Genomic DNA, 11,334 nt, shown 5'->3' with positions numbered 1-11,334 from the left:
CTCAATCGAGAATAACCATGGTCTAGGAGAAAGAGCATAAACTTTGAAAGTATTCACATCCTGGCATTCATTAAGTTGAATCTTGTGCCAAGGCACTGAATGTCCTTGGGTCGTGCCTTCCTTGTGTGCTTAATTGTGTCTACATAATAGAGTTGTGAGATTTGAGGAGGCAATTTTGAAAATAAAGAACCAAACATAGGGGCTCTGGGAGGTGGAGAGGGTAAAAGATTTGATTGCCATTTCATAAACTAAAACCCAGAGAGAGTAACTTATTTGTCAGCAATCATAGAGCTAGTACATGGTCATGCAGTTCAGCACCATAGGTCAGGTGTTTCCCATGATATCACATCACCTTTCCTGGGGACCAGGAGAGTAAATTTAAAAAACAAAACTAAACAAAGCAAAAACCTTGGGGGCACTTATAGAGGTTTACAAATTTGTCCTTAAGTATGGTTGTTGATTACCTTTGCTGTGTACACAGGAAATTCTCACTTAAGTCGGGGGGTGGGTGATGGGCTAAAGTAAAGGGGAGTCATGGTTGTGAATGCTATCTCAGGGAGTCCCTGCTAATAATGTCCCCCACCTCAATGCTCAGTTAATACTGTGAGACTTGATACCGGGAATCTTGATACCAAATTCTCCATCCAATATTTATGCCCCCGTTCCCTATGGAAGGTATGGGAAGGTGAGAACTTGAAGCTGTCACGTACTCACATTGCATTATCAACTTTTCTTTTTAATCAGAAAGGAATTTAAATTTAAAAAGATGGATGGTTTTGGTATTGTCATCATTATTATTTTCTATTTTCTGGTCATGAAACTAATTTCTTGTTAACAAAAGACTACGTGTAAACACGCAACTTTTTTACTAACCTAAAGTAACTGTTAACACGTTAGCTAAAGTTGCTTCTCAACCTGTCCTGAACACCTTTTAATACTCTTGAATTCTGCACACTAGAATGCCTATCTTGGAAGTATTCTTTTGGCTTATTCAATCTATTCATCTCATTGAAATGGATTAGGGGATGGCAAAATATGTTATTGATTTATCAGGCTGCAAACAGGAGCTCAAACACTGGATTATAATGCAAAACATTCAATTTTTGGTAAAGGTTTGTGATTTGACTTTCCCCCCTGCAGTTAAAAAATGGGAATATCAGTAATCAAGATTAGAGATGGAGAAAAGTGGGCTGGAATATTTCTCCAGGATTCTGAGTAGTTTCTCTGGGTTTGATGCTGTCTTTCACCTTTGATTGTTTAGGTGAGGTATACTAGAGGTAAGGAGGAGAGAAGGAGAGAAAAGAAAAAAATAATCACTTTGGTACAGTACATGCCTTCAGAAGTGGGAAAGTTAGGATTGAAAGTTACCCTGATCCATTTCTCAATAGAATATCTTAGTGTAAACAGAACTTTTTCAAACTTTTAAGAGATAGAGGAATATAAACATGTCTGTGAGTTCTAAATTTGTTAAAGCTCACATTCCCAGAATAACAAGGTATTACAGGTACCCAGAAAGTCTCTTTCTTGGCTTGGCTTTGAATTTCTCATCACTTATTACCTAAGAAACAAAAACATTTTATTCTTATCTCCATAATATAAATCAAATGGGCTTAATGCACAATGATTCTTCCCTTGGAATTAAAAAAAAAGTTTTTTGAAAATAAACCATGGTGCACATAGAGAAAGCAAAATTTTTAATTATAGTAAAAGTAAAACGTCCATCTGAAACTCCTTGTATGTCTGTTTTTCTCCTTGCTTTGTGCCTTCCTTTGTTTTTATTTCTAGGAATACTGAGAAATCTTGCTAAATAAAAAGAGTTATATGAATGTATCTCGCTGCCTAGAAGCACACTTATGATATCAAATCACAAGGATAAGGATGACAAAGGATTACAACTACACAGAAAATGAAACAACTATGAAGACTTCCCCAGGATATTTCAATGAACATATTCCTTAAACGCAATTTCTCTAAGGATTACTACTCTTACATATTATAACATTTCTTATAATATTAATTATGCAAATTGGTTGTTATGAAGCATAGGTTTACATGGCATGTTAGTCTTGTCTAATTACTGACTATGACAAGACATTCCAGTTTTTAACACAAATACCAGATAAGTACCGAGAATAGTTCTGAAGTGAGATCACAATTTTACCGGAAAATAATTTTTATCTTAAAAACATAAATGTAAGTAATCAACATTTGCTCTTGTAGTTATTTAACGCAATATTAAGATACACAAAATGAGATGCTGAGCATACTTACAATATATTCCAATAATTAAGAGGTTGAAGACAGGACCAGATGTCATTTTCTTCTTTCTGAGCAACTGATTAATGGAAGTGAATAAAATCTGGTCTTGCTTTCTGAGTCGCATGCAGCTTACGGTGGTTGTGTGCTATTTCTGTCTGCAATCTCAGCAGCTACAAAGCAGTCTTCCCTCCTTCCTCTCCCATTTCCTTTCTCTCTCTCTTTCCATACTTCCTCCTTTTATTTCTTCTTTTGTCTCTCTCAGGATCTCTCCTCCCCACCCTCTTTCTCTAACAGTTTTAATATTCTTTCTTACACACACACACACACACACACACACACACACACACACACACACACACACACACGAACACAGACAAACCTGAGTAGCAAGGAAAAGTTTCAGACAGAGAACAGGCTCCTCTCGCTTACTCTGCACATCTTGTTTCTATGTGCTGCAACAGTCTACAAATAAGAGTGTGTATAAACAGGGACAAATGACTGAATGATCAAAGCCATACTACTAGAAAGAAACTGAGCTAGAGATATATCACAAATAATTTTTTTTTTTTCTCTATGACATAGGACTAGGAAAAGAATAGAACTACACAGGGCAAAAATGCCTTTGTGGAGTGAACTATAAAGTGTTAACTGTAGCAATCTTTTATAATCTGTCTGAGCTTGGGAATTTGAACAGTAGGCTATGATTCAAGGAAAAATACAAAAGAATTTAAAATTGAGCATTCTTTTGAACTTGTGAATTTAGACACAGTGGAGAGTAAGACATGCTGTGGAGTAAAGCCGTCCTGGGTTTGAATCATAGGTACCCTGCTACTTTAGAGTTGTGCAGATGCTTACTCTTAACAGAGCCTTAGCTTTTTGGAGGAAAATATCTATCTAGCAAGGGAGCCGTGATGACAAGCACAGTGCACACTGATGTCTGGTGTAGGTCCTAGTGCATAACAGGTGATTACTAAATGGCAGCCATTCATATGATGATGATTTTTATAATTTTACCAGCAGGAAAAAAAAGTATAAAAATGCAAAGAACATTTCTGTGGAATACATTTTCTTTTAGCCGGGCTGTATTATTTTTATTTTGCAACTTGATTATGTATTCCTAGAACAAATGGGTAGCACATTGACATGAAGAATTTGTTTGTGAGATTAATGCCCTTGCTTGTAGAGATTCTATAAGTAGAATCGGTTTAAAAGCCTATTTCTAAACAGTGGCTAAAATGTTATATTAACACTGCTTTTTTGCCTGGTATAATTAATTTCACTAAAGGAGAAATTGGGTATAGGAATCTTCACAAGTCCTTATGCATTCAGCAACAGATTTATTTAATGATGACACTTTTTTTTGGTAGAAATGTTTGTGGTTAACTGAGTTCAAATGCCCATTAAATATTCAATATTTTTAACAATACTTGAAATGTTTTAAGAATATTGTGTGGGTGGCTAATGGTTTATTTTTTATTTTAGAAATAGTATTTCCTGGAAGTATTTTCTGGAAGGCAGTATCAGAAGGGGGATTCATAAGAAGCTTCTCAACAGTGAAGTTTAGGTCCTTGCTTTGGGAATTGTCCCAGTATAAAGTAAGCTGTCGATACAAAGGCTTTCAAAGTCCTTCTGATGTTATTTTATTAACTTTTAAAATTTTGCCTGAGCATATATCATAGACATATACAATTGTTGGGCCAGTACCCAGGAAGTACTCTTTAACAATGTATTTTTAGTCTACTGAAGTTATCAGTGAAAAATTTCAAAATCGTTTCTCATTTTATTAAGAATATATTAGGTTTTACTAAAATAGATATTTGCCTAAAGGAATAATTTTTGATATTTATTTTCTCAAGATGCCACTTTTCTCTTATTTTGGCAAAGGCAGTGAATCTGGACTATTAATTTTATATAGGTACATTGGTGGAAAAACCCAAAAGTGATGAATATAGAATACCCTAACCATTTGCAGCAGGTACTATTGGTATTTTGGGCTGGGGAATTCTTTATTGTTAGGGGCTGTCCTTTGCACTGTAGGATGCAAAGCATCCTTGGCCTCCACCCACTAGAAGCTTGTAGCACTCCACAGTTGTGACAGTTAAAGGTGTCTTCAGACATTATCAAATGTCCTTTGGGGGACAAAATAGATCCTGATTGCTGTAGCAAGAGGCTCCCCTGAATAATGTTCAAGCATTGATTTTTTTTTTTTAGTACATTACTGAAATCAAATTCTTCTTACCTAAAATTTGAATTAAAGTGTATTTTCTCATTCTCTTATTTTGCAATTTAAAGACAAACATTAAAGAGTTTTAAAAACAAACAGATGGTGTGTGTTCCTAACCTCTTTCTGCCCACGTTGTTCAAGTGTAAACTTGCACTATGGGCATGATAGAACCTGTGATGTCAATGCCTCTACTTGGCTGAACATGTCGAGGTTTTCTACCCTAGACTTGGTGCTGACACAGGTTAATAGAAGTTAATACACTTTGTTATCTGGGAACCTCTTAAAAAATCATATTGAAACTCTCTGAATAGTAACAAAACCTCCTATTTGAAAATTACTTCTTGTAGCAACCTAGTGGGTCAAGGCAGAAAAGCATTATTAACCTTGCGGTTTTTGCCATCATGACTGAAACAGACCACTATGTTCTTTGGTATCATATTGTAAAATTAGATAATGACACTGGAGGGCTTTTATCCATGCTTCTGGACCTATTCACCATGATTATTTTCAACAGTAAAAACAGCCATTTTATTAAGTGTTTTTTTTTAAACCTGGGAAAGTCTCAGTGCAAGAGACTGGTAAAATCTCAATCAGAGCCTCATGATGTAGAGATATTCAGATACATCCACCCTAAATTAGAAATATTAAGTGCAATCCAAGGGCTAAAATGCATGCTGTCAAATTGTTCATCCTATGAATCCATTTCTGGTTGACAGCTGTCAGTCAGTCAAGACTCCTGAGATTGCTCATTACCTCTAAATCACACCAAAAGGCAAATTCAGCTGTCTTGATTTAAGATTAGTTAAAAAATTCTTAAGTGAAATGACATTTGGGGAATGATATCAAGCAAAACATTCAACTGGGACAGAACAATTGACAAGTACAGGTATTTCAAAAAATATTTCATACAAAATCTAAACAATTTCACCCTTGGTGAAAAGTGATCAGAAACTATTGTATCATTTTGGCAGAAAATCAACCATTCAATGGTAAGCCAAGTCCCATGTGGATTCTAGGGTTGCCATATATTCCACTGAGGGATATTATTGGGACATAGCAGAATTAAGTGACCCTCTGCAAAACTGGTAGCATGAAAAAGATGGACAAAGTCAACAAGCTCAACTATCTATCTAATCTAATCTATCTAGCTGTCTATCTATGTTATCTATCTACCTACCTACCTATCATCTTAAGTAGTAAATACCAGTTGACGGCATTTGTTAAGTGTAAACTCTGTGCAGAGTTTATATTGTTAACCTTATCTTACTTCTCTTAAACTATTATAATTGAGTACATTCAGGCTTTAGGCTCATTCTCAGATTGAGCCTACCTGATTCAAGACTGACAGTATAAAAGAAGTGATACAATTTTGGTTTGGACAGTGGATGGGATCTGGAAGTTTACCTTGCTGCTTTGCATCTGGTTACCTGTGTGCTCTCTGAACAGCCATCTTCCTTCCCTCTATCCCCATAACCTCATTGCTCATGCTCAGTATTATAGTTACACTTCATCAGCTTCAGAGTTCTTGCTTGCACTTCAGGTTTCCTGCTACCATAGGAGCCTTGTCACTAAGTCCTGCTTGCCTGCCTATGATTTAGCTTGCTCTTCAACCCATGGAATCAACCCTGCGGGAGATTTATGGGTGCTCTTTGCCCGAGCCTCATAATCCCAATGGTCTCCCCTTTAGGCACTACCAGTGTGTTGCTGATGACTCTGCATCTCATTTGAGACCGCCTGGTTTATACAAGGGATGTCTCCTACCTGCCGGAAGGCAGAATAAATTAGAAAAGTAAAGGTTGCTTGTTCCAGCAGTAACAGTAGTATTTTGGGAGTTCTAGTTCCAGTTTTTCTCATTAGACCTGTAAACTCTGGTAAGTCACTTAAAAGCTCTGGTCTTCAGTTACCTCACTTGTAAAACAATTAGCTGATCTAGGTGAATCATAGTTCTGTCATTTTATGAAATACGATACTCTGTTTTAAGTAATTTATAAATTAGTTATGGAGACATAATAAACATATGTAAATTGCCTAAAGTATATTTTTACTAATTCCTCGATGAATTCAAATTGATGAAAATAATGTATTAAACAGGACATGAGAGAGCATCAGAGAGACTGGTACAGAGAGCGAGGTAGGGCCAACTGTGGAAGGTATTTTAGGGAAGGAAAGCTGTGTACTGAGTGTGGAAGGCACAGAAGGACTTGGACCAATACAGAGAGATGGAAGCAACATTTCATATCAAAGACAGGTGAAAGCAAAGGATAATCATGGGCAAATAGTAGGTCTGGATGGGCCTATGGCCAGGCAATAACATAAATAGTATTGGAGAGCTATGGAATAATCAGTTGTTGGATAGTGTCATGCATTAGGTTGATTAATTTGGATAATAGGAAAGATGATATAAAAGTTGATATTAATTTCTGGGCAATGGAGTGACATAATCAAAAAGAGATGAATAAAGAAGACTAATTTCATGGCCGTGTGATGCAAACCATGAGAAAGAGCAGAGACTCTAGTCAGGGAGAAGAGGCTGTTGAGTATTAGGTGTGAATCAGCTATTACGGTGTGATGTGACTGCAAAGGCATGCAAACACAAGACGTTACCAGAAAAAACACAGTCTTAAGCAGTTAATCATGAACACGCTTTAACTTTAGAACAGGGATGTCTGATAGAAATACAATGTGAGCTACATGTGCAATTTTAAATGTTCTAGAAGCCACATTTAAAAAGTAAAAAGGAACAGGTGAATTAATTTTAATAATACATTTTATTTAACCTAGTATATCTAAAATATTACCATTTTAACATGCAATCAATTATTATTATGTAATCAAAAATTATGCAATCAAAAATTATTACTATGTAATAAAAAATTATTGAGATATTTTATTCCTTTTTAAAAACTGTCTTTGAAATCCAGTATGAGCTTTACAAATGAGCAAAGCATAATTTGGTCCAGTTACATTTCAGGAGCTCAGTAGCCACATGTGGCTAGTTGCTGCCATATTGGACAGTACAGCTCTAAAGGATGCTGTAAGATTCCATCATTACATTTTATAGTACTAATAATAATCATATGGTGTTACAAGTATAAAGTCCTTCAGTAGTTTTTAGACCTGATGGTCAAATCAACATAATAGTTTCCATGATTAAATCAAATTTTCATAAATACATGGAGACAATATAAAGTTATCAAACTTAATTTTGTGAAGTAAAAATGTTAGTAACAACAGTAAAAGTCCTACCATTTCTCTTTTACCATCATTTGATAAATGTGAGGACATTTTAATATCACAAAATTGGGAAAGATATAATTTACACACAGAACAGTCCTCTAAATTGAATATATTTAGTTTTATTAAAAATGATTATACTTGTCTTTATTTTTCTCACTTCATTGCAAATGAATAAGATTTCTCCAGACCCTGTCTATGGACCAGAATCTGGGGATCGTTAATCTAGTCCAGACTCTCTGGCAGCACAAGTCCTTTTAAATCCTGGCGGGATGCAGTGGCTTAAAATTTGTAGCACTCTGTTAGCAATTAACCAAAGCTTTTAGAGTCATTGTCAATGAATCTAGGTGCTGCTTTGTAGGTGTCCCTGTTAACATCTGTGAGAGTCCCTAAACTTCAGTTTAAATGCAACTATCTTGGATTCTGCTTCAAGGAAAGGGGAATAATAGATGGATTCCTGTGGCAAAACTAATCTGCCACATTCCAGTGATTTGCACTTGGTGAAGGGGGTTTGTCATCTCTATAAGTCAGGGGTTGTCCTGCGAGGCATTGTGGAGATAGGCTGGGAAGTCAGGGTTTCTTCATTTCTTTAGCTCCTTCCAAATATTCCTCTTCCTTGTCAGAAGACTAACTTTTGATTTTGGTACAGAGTTGGATTTTTGCAATGTCGTGAAAAATGTTACCTGATCTGCAGTGGTCTTTGCAGAAAAGCTCTTCCTTAATAAAGTTGTTTGTTTCTTCCTTCTGCTCTTAGAAGGTTTATCAGTCAGCATAGACTGGATTACACTGTGATAAAATACAAGCACAAAATCTCAGTTGCTTAAGTCAACAGAAATGTATTGCTTACCTCACGTGACCATCATGGCCATCATGGTCAGTAGGGGGCTCTGGTCACTATAGTCTCTCAGGCACCAGGCTGATGGAGAGTCCATGTTGTCATGTGCATCCATGATTATCAAGGCAGGAAAAAGGCAAATTGGTGAATTGTCTTCTGGCTCTTAAAGATTCTACTTAAAAAACATACACATCATGTCTGCTCCATTTCATTGGCCTAACTTCAAAGTGGTAAAGGAAGGACAATCTAACCCTGTGCCTGGAAGGAGAAGAGCCAGAAATATTCTAATGAACAGCATTAATGAAAACTTCAGTCTTCCTTTCTGATCCCCTCTAGTACATAATACATTAACTTCTTTTCCAAGGAAGACGTTTCAGAAGTTATCCAGTCGCAGTGTCAGACTCCCAGTTCAAGGTCGCTGAGTGACGGATGGTAGGTACTTCCTATATGATGTCTAGATGTGGGTTCTCTTGACTAAATATCTATAAACTGAAAAGACAAACTATCTGCCTCAATATATATGTCTCACAATAGTGAAACAGGGGCGAAATAACTGCAATAAGCATTCTCATTAACAAGGGGAAGGTTAGGGGAAACACTGCAGATAGTTGTCTGTAGAAGTTCTGAAGTCCTGCTGGGCAGAGGAGCTGAACTTCCCTATCCTGAGGATGGGGAAATGTTCCTTAATTAGGCCGAGTCTACTTTCTGGGAGGGACTGCCCAATTCATCCTTCACTGTGGCCCTCTTTCTGCACTCTAGAAGGTTCTTCTTTTGCATTTATCTTAAATGGGCACATCTAAAGTGGGCATTGGGAAGTATGTCCTTTTTGGGGAATGAGGTTGGGGAGGCAGAGGAAAAGAAAGATTGACAGAGGAAAAGACAAATGACAAATAGATAAATTATTAACTAATAGGAGTTGAATGAGATTACTGTCAGGCTTTATGTGGAGCTTTTTGAAGAACATGAAATGTAACTACTATTATCATGATAGTCATAAATGCAAACATTAAAAAATTTTATATTATGCAATTAAGTTTATGATTTTGCTATGTGAAGATAGATCAGTTTTGTCATATTACTTTCCTTCTTGTGAAATAACACTCTTCAGGCTGTGCTACTGAACTAAAAAGGTGTTGGAATAAGAAATCCTAGTTGTGAAAACAAAAATGTGTCTCCTGTTTCTCATTTAATCTTCTTTTAGAATTACTGGAGTTTGAGTTTGAGTTCCTGGAATTTCTAAACTATTTCCCAGATAACTGGCTATGGGTCATTTTAGGATGTCATGAAATAGCTACAGGGATTTTCTCTGCTATTTTATCTTCCAGAGACTAAACAAACAGAACACATAATTGAGTCTGGTTGCAAAAAAACTTATTGAAGACAGGTTTTGGCAGCTCCTCATTCCTATCACGTTTACAGATTGCTCTTCACCTTCTGTGGTGAAGTTGGGACTTCTCCACAACTTGTTCAACTGCAAACACATCAAATAGTCACATATTTATACTACACTTGATCTTAGCCAAAAGGCCGAGAAGCGATAGTCACATATTTATGAGGTCAAATATCTTACCAGATTTGCTGTGGGGGTATAGGAAATTTTCTCAATGAACTATTGCAAGATGTGTGTAAGTTGGAACCATGGGGAGATAGAGAGGAGGTACCAGAGATAAAGCAAATTCAGTCATGGTACAAAGGCCAAGTGGAACCAGGGGAATTCAAATTGGAAACACCAAGAATCAAACAGGATCTTAGCAAAAGCTTAGAAGAGTATTGGACATTAATGATCAATAAAATGAAAAGAAGGTCAGGTGGGAGGAGGATGGGGCTCTGGAAGTGGATGCTAGATGAACTGATTTAGCATGCTGGACCTCTTGTTCTTGAGACTATTTTAACTAGCTATGGGACACTTTAGACATTGTCTGGTACTGGGTGATTGTCCTGGAGGAGAGGAGCCTGGGGAAGATGGTGATGCATTAAAAGATCAGGAAGAGCAGGGCTGGATAGGTGATGATGAATCTAGGTGCAGTATGTCAAATTAGTCAATTGATGGAAAACTCTATTACTTGCATATCCATGATGACCACTATTGGATCCATCTTTTTCTCCTTTCTCTTGGTTAACAGCAACTGTTATTTAACTCCAGAAATTTCCTCATCTTTGTTCATTTTGCCCAAATGTTTTCTAAATCTCTACATCATAGTAGTAATTTCCATCCTTCTGAAAGGCTGGGAGAACTGGTACACCCAGCATCATTAAAATGAGTTTGTAAGCAGGGTTGTTATTAAGACCATGCTTGATTATTAAATGAAACAATAAGAAAAGAGATCTTAAGTCCTGGAAAGTAACCTCATCCGAAGGTATTCTTGTCATAACAAAATTCTGTTTATCTATACTAGATAAACTGTGGGCAGCAGAGGAGCTAGTTTTCAGAAAGCTGAACAGTGAGAGGCAGTAAACAAACACATGAGAATGTTGTTACTTTTAAAAAGAACTTCAATAAACATAAAAATATACAGAGCCTAAAATCATTAAAAATAAGTTCTTAGCACGCATGCTTAGCAATTTGCAGTTTTTAATCCTTAATGAATGAATGAAGATATTTGCTTCGGACATTAATTTACACCATTTAGGAGTTAATGTAGGGTATAGTTTATTGCGATAATAATCTTATTTATTCTCTAATCAGCATATGTGTAGTACTCTAAGGTAAATTTATTTTTTGATTAGATGCTATTTATTACATTATCTCATAAATGGTGATATAATAGATGGTACAAACAGG

At 36.3% G+C, this 11,334-nt stretch overlaps 1 pseudogene; it reads right to left on the bottom strand.

The window, feature by feature from the left end:
• Positions 1–9,992: 9,992 nt before the first annotated feature.
• LOC134386643 (U2 spliceosomal RNA) lies at positions 9,993–10,091 on the bottom strand (annotated as a pseudogene).
• Positions 10,092–11,334: the final 1,243 nt, after the last annotated feature.

Source organism: Cynocephalus volans, chromosome 9, assembly GCF_027409185.1.
Source record: "Cynocephalus volans isolate mCynVol1 chromosome 9, mCynVol1.pri, whole genome shotgun sequence".
Classification (NCBI taxonomy): Eukaryota; Metazoa; Chordata; class Mammalia; order Dermoptera; family Cynocephalidae; genus Cynocephalus; species Cynocephalus volans.
This window is presented reverse-complemented; position numbering and strand designations above follow the sequence as displayed.